At 45.0% G+C, this 8,998-nt stretch overlaps 1 long non-coding RNA gene across 1 annotated transcript; it reads right to left on the bottom strand.

Annotated features, from left to right (window-relative positions):
- Positions 1–4,319: 4,319 nt before the first annotated feature.
- LOC139583757 (uncharacterized) lies at positions 4,320–8,574 on the bottom strand. Its single transcript, XR_011676606.1, has 3 exons — positions 4,811–8,574; positions 4,550–4,718; positions 4,320–4,477 (listed from the first exon to the last, which is right to left on the bottom strand). It is a non-coding gene; the product is annotated as an uncharacterized lncRNA (long non-coding RNA).
- Between the last annotated feature and the right edge of the window lie 424 nt (positions 8,575–8,998).

Genomic DNA, 8,998 nt, shown 5'->3' with positions numbered 1-8,998 from the left:
GACATCCCAGGAAGCCAGGGGGAATACGGGGAGTGAGGCACAGGCTAAAGAGACTCGCTGCGACCAACGCCGGTAGGTGACAGGTGGAGGGGGTGGTCGCTCCACCATCCGAGGCAGAGGCCCAGTGCTGCATGAAGATGACAGAGTTGAAACCTTTGTGGGAGAGTGGACAGAAGTCCATTCAATCGGTCAGCAGCCTTCCTTGGTGAAGGGGAGAACTCAGAGGGCGAACTCAACCAAGTGCCCCAAACGGATCTTCCTGAGGTAGTCTCTTTCAAGCCACTCACGCCCAGAAATGTGCATTGTTTACATCTTAATGTATGCAGTCTACTGCCAAAAATAGATGAGATTTGCTTGCTAGCCAGAAAGAGTAACGCAGGGGTTTTATGTTTCACAGAGAGATCCTTCCATCAAAGACTCAGAAATAGATGTCACGGCCGTTGAAAGAACTGGACCAAGGTGCAGCGTGGTGAGGTACATTTTCTTTTATTTAAGTGAATACGCCGACAAAACAATCAACACTACAAAACAAACCGTGAAGCTAAAGGCTAAGTGCCATAAACAAAAGTCAACTTCCCACAAAGACAGGTGGGAAAAGGGCTATCTAAGTATGGTTCTCAATCAGAGACAACGATAGACAGCTGTCCCTGATTGAGAACCCTACCCGGCCAAAACATAGAAATAGAAATAATAGAACATAGAATACCCACCCCAACTCACACCCTGACCAATCCAAAATAGAGACATAAAAAGGATCTCTAAGGTCAGGGCGTGACAGTACCCCCCCCCCAGCCGCAAAACCTAAACCTATAGGGGAGGGTCTGGGTGGGCATCTATCCGCGGTGGCGGCTCAGGTGCGGGACGCAGACCCCGCTCCACCACTGGCTCACCCCACTTTGGTGGCACCTCTGGTGCGGGGACCTTCGTCGCCGACCCCGGACTGGGGACCCTCGTCGCGGGCCCCGGACTGGGCGCCCTTGTTGCGGGCCCCGGACTGGGCGCCCTCGCTGGAGGCTCCGGACTGGAGAACGTCGCTGGAGGCTCCGGACTGGGGACCGTCGCTGGAAGCTCCGGACTGGAGGCCGTCGTTGGAGGCTTCGTGCATTGACTCCTCACTGGAGGCTTCGTGCCATGGATCATCACTGGAGGCTTCTTGCCATGGATCATCACTGGAGGCTTCTTGCCATGGATCATCACTGGAGGCTTCGTGCCATGGATCATCACTGGAGGCTTCGTGCCATGGATCATCACTGGAGGCTTCGTGCCATGGATCATCACTGGAGGCTTCGTGCCATGGATCATCACTGGAGGCTTCGTGCCATGGATCATCACTGGAGGCTTCGTGCCATGGATCATCACTGGAGGCTTCTTGCCATGGATCATCACTGGAGGCTTCTTGCCATGGATCATCACTGGAGTGAGGAGACGTATGGGCAGTCTGGTACGTGGAGCTGCCACAGGGCTCACCAGGCTGGGGAGACATACAGGAGGATTAGTTCTGGGCGCAGGCACAGGACTCACCAGGCTGGAGAGACATACAGGTGGCCCTGTCCTTGGCAGAGGCACCGGATACACTGGGCCATGGAGGCGCACTGGAGGTCTCGAGCTTGGAGCCTGCACAACCCGTCCTGGGTGGGTGGTTATCTTCACCCTGCAAATGAGGGGCGCTGGCACAGGACGCACTGGGCTGTGCAGACGTACCGGAGACACAGTGTGCAGAGCCGGCGCAGGATATACTGGGCCGAGGAGGCGCATTGGAGGTCTGGAGAGCAGGGTTGGCACAACCCGTCCTGGCTGGATGCTCACCCTAGCCCGGCAGATGCGGGGAGCTGGAATGTAGCACACTGGGCTAAGAACGCGTACTGGAGACACCGTGTGCTCCACCGCATAACTTGGTGCCTGACCAGTACGATGCTCGCCATGGTAAGCACGGGGAGTTGGCTCAGGTCTCCAACCTGACTCAGCCAAACTCCCTGTGTGCCCCCTCCCCCAAAATATTGGGGGACTGCCTCTCGGGCTTCCTTGCCAGCCGTGTTCCCTCGTAACGCTGCCGCTCTGCTTTCGCTGCCTCCAGTTCCTCCCGTGGACGGCGATACTCCCCAGCCTGCCTCCAGGGTCCCTTACCGTCCAGGATTTCCTCCCAAGTCCATGAATCCTGAACACGCTGCTCCTCCTGAGCGTACATTTTCTTTTATTTAGGTGAATACGCCGACAAAACAATAAACACTACAAAACAAACCGTGAAGCTAAAGGCTAAGTGCCATAAACAAAGTCAACTTCTCAAAAAGACAGGTGGGGAAAAGGGCTACCTAAGTATGGTTCTCAATCAGAGACAACGATAGACAGTTGTCCCTGATTGAGAACCCTACCCGGCCAAAACATAGAAATACAAATAATAGAACATAGAATACCCACCCCAACTCACACCCTGACCAAACCAAAATAGAGACATAAAAAGGATCTCTAAGGTCAGGGCATGACAATAGAAACCTTCCTAATTACCCGAAAGGACAGAAATCAGAGAGGAGGGGACGTGAGTGGACATTGGTTTTAAAATGAGAACTGATTTAAACCATGATCACATGGAAGCAGTTTGCCTGGATATATTATTACTTAAGTGCCAAGCAATCTTGTTAGGGGCTCTGTATAGACCTCCAGACCAGAGCGACTTTTATGAGATCCTTGAAAATGAGTGTACTGCCTTATATGACTTTCTAACCTCTGAAGTGATTCTTCTGGGTGATGTAAATACTGATGTACTGAACATGAGCTGCCCCCTGTATAAGGCTTGTCTAACTTTTGCAAAACTTTCTGTTTGACTCAGTTGATAAATACGCCTACAAGAATCTCTGACACCAGTCAGACTGCCATTGATCTCAATATGGTATCAGATAATCACAAGATATCCCAAAGTAGTGTAATTGCATATGGAATTATCAACCATGTCTTAATAACCTGCTCTAGGAAAGTGAGCAAAACCTGTTAAATTGTCACAATACCTTCAGGACCAGATCCCTCAAAAACAATGACAAGGAACAATTTAATAAACTACTAGGATAGGTAGACTGGTCTAATGTTATGGAAAGTGAGGGTGTTGATAGAGCATAGGAACTCTTCCAAGGTATATTTCTCAGTACTGTGGACAAGCTGGCATCCCTAAGTGAGGAGGATCAAACAAAGGACAGAACCCAGGATCGTAGGGAAATCTTCCTTCCATCACCATGAGAAACAATGCTCTAAAAGACTTCACTCAACACAAACACCTAAGGAATACAGTTCAAAGATCCAGGGCTCTCATTTATCAATGTTGTGTAGAAAAGCTTCTCAATGAACTCGTACGAAGAACATTTAGAATGTTCACAAGTACAAAAAAGTAGGTATTTATCAAATGCTCGTACGCTTGATTTACACACACCTGTAAGTATTTTGCCTTGTTAAATCAGACGTGTTCTAAAACACTGTGCTAGTGCTCGTGAAGTCTCATTTACATAAAGAACCACCCTAAATGACCATTTATGGTCACAAACCTTCCCTTTAAAGCTGCAAGAAATGTCACAAATTTCTGTCAGCCAACATAGAGAAATCAAAGAAGACAAAGAAAAAACTCTTTTCGGACACAGAAATTGAAGATTTGATCACCGAAGTGGAAGCAAAACAAGCCATACTTTTCGGAGTCCTCAGCAATGGCTTGACAAATAAGAGAAAAAATATTGCTTGGGAGCAGGTTAGAGCTGTGGTAAATTCTGCCTCATCTGAGTGCAGAACAGTTAACGAAATTAAAAAGAAATGGTTTGATTTGAAAACATATGCCAAAAAACAAAAATCCACCAAAGGGAAATAAGTGCAACAGGAGTAGTGACAGAGTGACTCTTCACTGTCTGCTATGAACCAGCGCATTGGCAGCATAATTGGATAGACCTCAGTGTCTGGCATCATTTGTGATGGTGATACTGAGGACCCTCTCCCAGACCCTGAAGGAATACCAGATACACCAACTAATGATAAGTCAAGCTTTATTTTCGCAACCATATTCAGACATGAAATCTTGACAGATGTGGGTGATTTGCCTGATCCCCTCATCCCCAGGCCTACCAGAACGGTGTCCTCTTTGGCGAGCGCTTCAGGACTGACGCAGTCCTGAAACAACAAGAAGAGAACAAAACATACTCTTGAGGATGTATGCAATGGCCTGAGAGAGATAAATCAATCATTGAAAGATCTTGATTGTGTCAAACATGTGAGACAATAAATTCTGGTGCAATGTAAATGTGTTTTCCTTGTCGATTTGATTACAATATTTGGAAGAACAGATACCTAAACCGATATTGACTATTGTCCTCAGTGCCAGAGCTATGGGTGGTGGGAAACACTCCCTGTCAGGCATGGGCTCATCGGGTCTGGGTGGATCATTCAGTGGAATGCTGTTTTTGATTGCAATGTTGTGGAGCACACTGCAAGCCTTGACAATGTAGCAACCCTAAAAAGGAAATTGTACATTTTATTACATTCACGTAATGGCATTTGAAGGAATGTCATTTCAGAGGCAAACCTTGCTCGGCTGGTATTGCAGTGTGCCTCCTGTCCCAGACAAGCACAGCCAATGCCCTTTCAGCAGGCCTATGGTGCACTCCACTATTGTTCTTGTGCATGCGTGGGCCACTAGCTGGTTTGAGGGGTTTGTGAGGGTAGTCATCAGCCATGTTTTTAATGGGTAGCTCCTGCGGTTATGAACAGAACATTCAGATATTGTTTCCCAGTAGAGGTCTAACGAGGCAAATAAAATTGTGCAAATAAAGCATAAGTCACTTACCAATAAGCCGTCCATCCTCAACAGCTCCTTCCTGGAGGCTAAGGCCTACTGAACTGTTCTGCACAATGAATTATTCATGTGTCCAACCTGGCCATTTGTCCACTAAATTCAACAAATCCAAATGTGATTCACAGATGACCTGCACATTGACAGAATGGAAACATTTTCTGTTGACAAAGTTGAATTCGTTCAATGATGGTGCTTTTATTGAGATGTGGGTGCAGTCAATTGCTCCAATGACATTGGGAAATCCATTTATGGTATGGAAATCCCTTTTCACTCTGGCCTGTTGCACAGCAGTGTACGGAAACTGTATGTATTGTGGGGGTCGATGAAATAATGCCACGAAGGACTGCAGGCAATATTCGGCTCATGGTTGGTTGTGAAATGCCAGACTGATCCGCAATCTCCCTTTGGAATGTTCCAGTGGCCAAAAATCCCAGGGTGGAGAGGACTTGGGTATGCACTGGGATGGCATTGGTGCGATTCGTCTCCCTTTCTAATACTGGAGAGTTGGTTGCAGAGATACAATAAAATATGCCTTGGAAAACGAAATCTACTAATAAGCCAAGTGTCGCTCTCAGCAAAAAATCTGCACGCTCATTGAAAACACGCTCCCTGCGTAATGCAGCTTGTGCCAGATCCTCTAGCAATGCAAGATTTGCCATTTTTGACAAGTCACAATGCCTCAGTGTTGCCTTTTATATTATTTAACTGGTTTAACAAAATTGACTCCAACCGTACATTCCACTCTCTTTTTAATTTACTTTATTATTCAATTAGGCTTAAATGCCTTCATGTTTATGAATTCGATAGCACCCTGAGAAAACTATTAGTAGCTTAAGAGTCTATAGAAGAAATACATGAATAAACTATTAATGTATTATCTTTTATCGTCATAGTTTATGATTTGGTCCTGTATGTCAATCCTTTCTCCATTTGGTGGGTGGTATTTCATAAGCAGTTAGACTTTTCTACCACAAGGTGCTGTGCGTACGCATGGTCCGAGGTGTGCTTAAATTTACACACATTCTCAAGTATAAGTACAAATGGATAAATCCCACACTTTGCTTAGAAATGATCGCACGCATGGTTTACGTGTTCGTACGCAACATTGATAAATGAGCGCCCAGGACAATAAAAACGACCCCAGGGCCCTCTGGAAGACTTTCAAGGACCTAGGCAGTAGCAACAAGCCAAAAACAAACTCAAACAGCATTGGACTGAACATCAATGGTATTGTAACCTTTGACAGAGTGTAACGGATGTGAAATGGCTAGCTAGTTAGCGGGTACGCGCTAGTAGCGTTTCAATCAGTTACGTCACTTGCTCTGAAACCTAGAAGTAGTGTTGCTCCTTGCTCTGCAAGGGCCGCGGCCTTTGTGGAGCGATGGGTAACGATGCTTCGTGGGCGACCGTTGTTGATGTGTGCAGAGGGTCCCTGGTTCGCGCCCGTGTCGGGGCGAGGGGTCGCTGTAAAGTTATACTGTTACATTGATGCTGTTGACCCGGATCACTGGTTGCTGCGGAAAGGGGGGTGAGTGTAACGGATGTGAAATGGCTAGCTAGTTAGCGGGTACGCGCTAGTAGCGTTTCAATCAGTTACGTCACTTGCTCTGAAACCTAGAAGTAGTGTTGCTCCTTGCTCTGCAAGGGCCGCGGCTTTTGTGGAGCGATGGGTAACGCCGCTTCGTGGGTGTCAGTTGTTGATGTGTGCAGAGGGTCCCTGGTTCGAGCCCGGGTATGGGCGAGGGGACGGTCTAAAGTTATACTGTTACAAGAGTACAGGTGAGTGATCATTTAATGAGTTTTTCCCCACTATTGCCAGCAACCTTGTTGACAAACTCCCAGAATGCTCTGGCACCTTTGGAAACCATCATATACAAACCTATTATTCAGCTAAGGGCATCTCCGAAGGACAGTTAGCGTTTTCCCATGTTTCAACTTCAGATGCTTAAAGATCTAGACAAACAGAAAGCCACAGGACTGGATAACATCCCAGCTAGATTCCTGAGTGATGCTGCTGATCATTTTGGACCTTATGTAACACACATCATCAATCTTTCCATTCAACATGGAAAGGTACCACCAGAGTTGAAACATGCAAGAGTTGTTCCTTTATACAAGAAAGGAAGCAAAGTTGAACAAGGGAACTACAGACCAGTGTCAATCTTGAGTTTGTTGTTAAAGGTTTTAGAAAGAGTACTCCATGAACAGATCATAAAGTACATTGATGACCATAACATTTTATATGACCTTCTGTCCAGTTTTAGACAATCCTATTCTACTGATACTTGTTTAATATAAATGACAGATTTTATCAAGCAAGTAATTGACAAGGGCAACTTCTGTGGTATTGTCATGCTTGACCTACTAAAAGCATTTGATACTGTGAACCATAAAATTGCATTGTACAAACTGAAAGCAATTGGTTTTGCACCGACTCCTTATTATGGGTGGTCATACTTAATTGATAGGGTCCAAAGGGTGGATGTGGGCTGAACACTGTCTGATGCTAAGGAGATAAACGGTGGTATCGCCCAGGGGAGCATTTTGGAGCCTTTGCTTTCTTTGCTCTACATAAATGATATGGACTCTGCCTGTTCATGCCCTCTCTTCTGGATGATTCTGCCCTCTTGGTTTTACATAAGAAAAAGGATATTGTTGAAAAGACCCTATGCAGCAAACTGACTAAAGTCAGAAAGTGGTTATCCAACAGCAAACTGTCTCTGCATTTAGGAAAGACAGAATGTATCCCTTTTGGTTCTAAACACAACGTGAGAAACTCTTCCAACTTCTTGGTCAAGTGTAATGGTGTAGAGCTGAAGTAAAAATGCTCTGCTACATACTTTGGATGTGAACTGGACCAACACATGACAGGTGAACTCATGGCTCTGAAGGTCATTGGCCAAGTTCCTGGATACAGAGACTATGAGGACCCTGGCAATATCTCTGATACAGGCCACTATGACTATGCTTGTATCGCATGTTTCAAATCTTAAGCACAAATGTAAATGGCCCTAATCAAACTAATGAGAATTATGCTCATGCTCAGCCCTAGGACGGACATTGGTCCTAATAATTTCAAGGAACTGAACTGGCTTCCAGTTGATCTCCGGGTGGTGCAAATCAAACTGTTGATGTTTTTTTTTTTTAAGTTATACATGACCTTGCCCCCAGTTACCTGTCTGGTTATTTTCATTTCATTAGACTCTCATAGCCATCACACCAGAGCCAGTGTTGCTAATATCAGACTCCTGCGCTATAGGAGCATGGCTGGAAAAAGCTATTTCCTTAACACTGGTGCAGAGGACTGGAATGGTGTACCAAACCATATAAAATCCATCCCTACACTAGAGAGTTTTAAGATAAAGCTTAAGAAATGCTTTATGGGCAAAATGCTTTAGAACTGCACAGGCTTAAATAAAGTATAATTGTTTCCAGAACGTTACTTGGTAATCTATTTAATTTGTTTTATGGTTTCCTCCCTATTGATGAGATGTATTTTGCTTTCATGTTATAATCTTCTATATCTTTGGTTTTCATGTATTTACATGAGGACCACAATGAAAATACATGTTTTTTAAATGTTTTATGTCATCCTCGATTATTTTAATGGCATAGTGCCATATCCACATGTGTAGTTGTATTGTTTTGAAATGGTCAAATAAATATAATCAAAACTCATCTGTGGCTGATGGGCATTAGCCCATCCAAAGGGAGGCAGAAGCAGCTGAAAGCAGGACAGATCTCCTCCCCCTCCTTCAGATCTCCTCCCCCTCCTTTCCCTTGCATCACACTGCAACAATCTGTTTCAGAAGGAATGTTGTCACTGTGTATGTCTGGTATATGATCAATGTGTCTACACTACACTACCTCTCCAATAATACTCTCCCACACTAAATCCATATTATCGGGTCAGATGATCCATGTACATAGTCTACATAGTCTAACATTTATCAGATGAGCCATAAATGTTTAAAATATAAAAGTTCTACAATTCATTTGGTAATTTCACAGTTTTACGATTGACTTTAATTTTAATATAAAATTATCTGTCCCTTTCTACTAGTTTTTTGTTGGTTTTTACTCGGTCCTTCGAAGTAAAGTAACCAGTAAGCTCATCGTCCCCTAGCTCTCTACAGGTGATTGGTGCCACTCGCTGTCCAATCACAAACAGTCCGTTTG

Source organism: Salvelinus alpinus, chromosome 8, assembly GCF_045679555.1.
Source record: "Salvelinus alpinus chromosome 8, SLU_Salpinus.1, whole genome shotgun sequence".
In the NCBI taxonomy this organism is placed as follows: Eukaryota; Metazoa; Chordata; class Actinopteri; order Salmoniformes; family Salmonidae; genus Salvelinus; species Salvelinus alpinus.
Note: the sequence above shows the minus strand (reverse complement) of the source record. Positions and strands in the feature narration are given on the sequence as shown.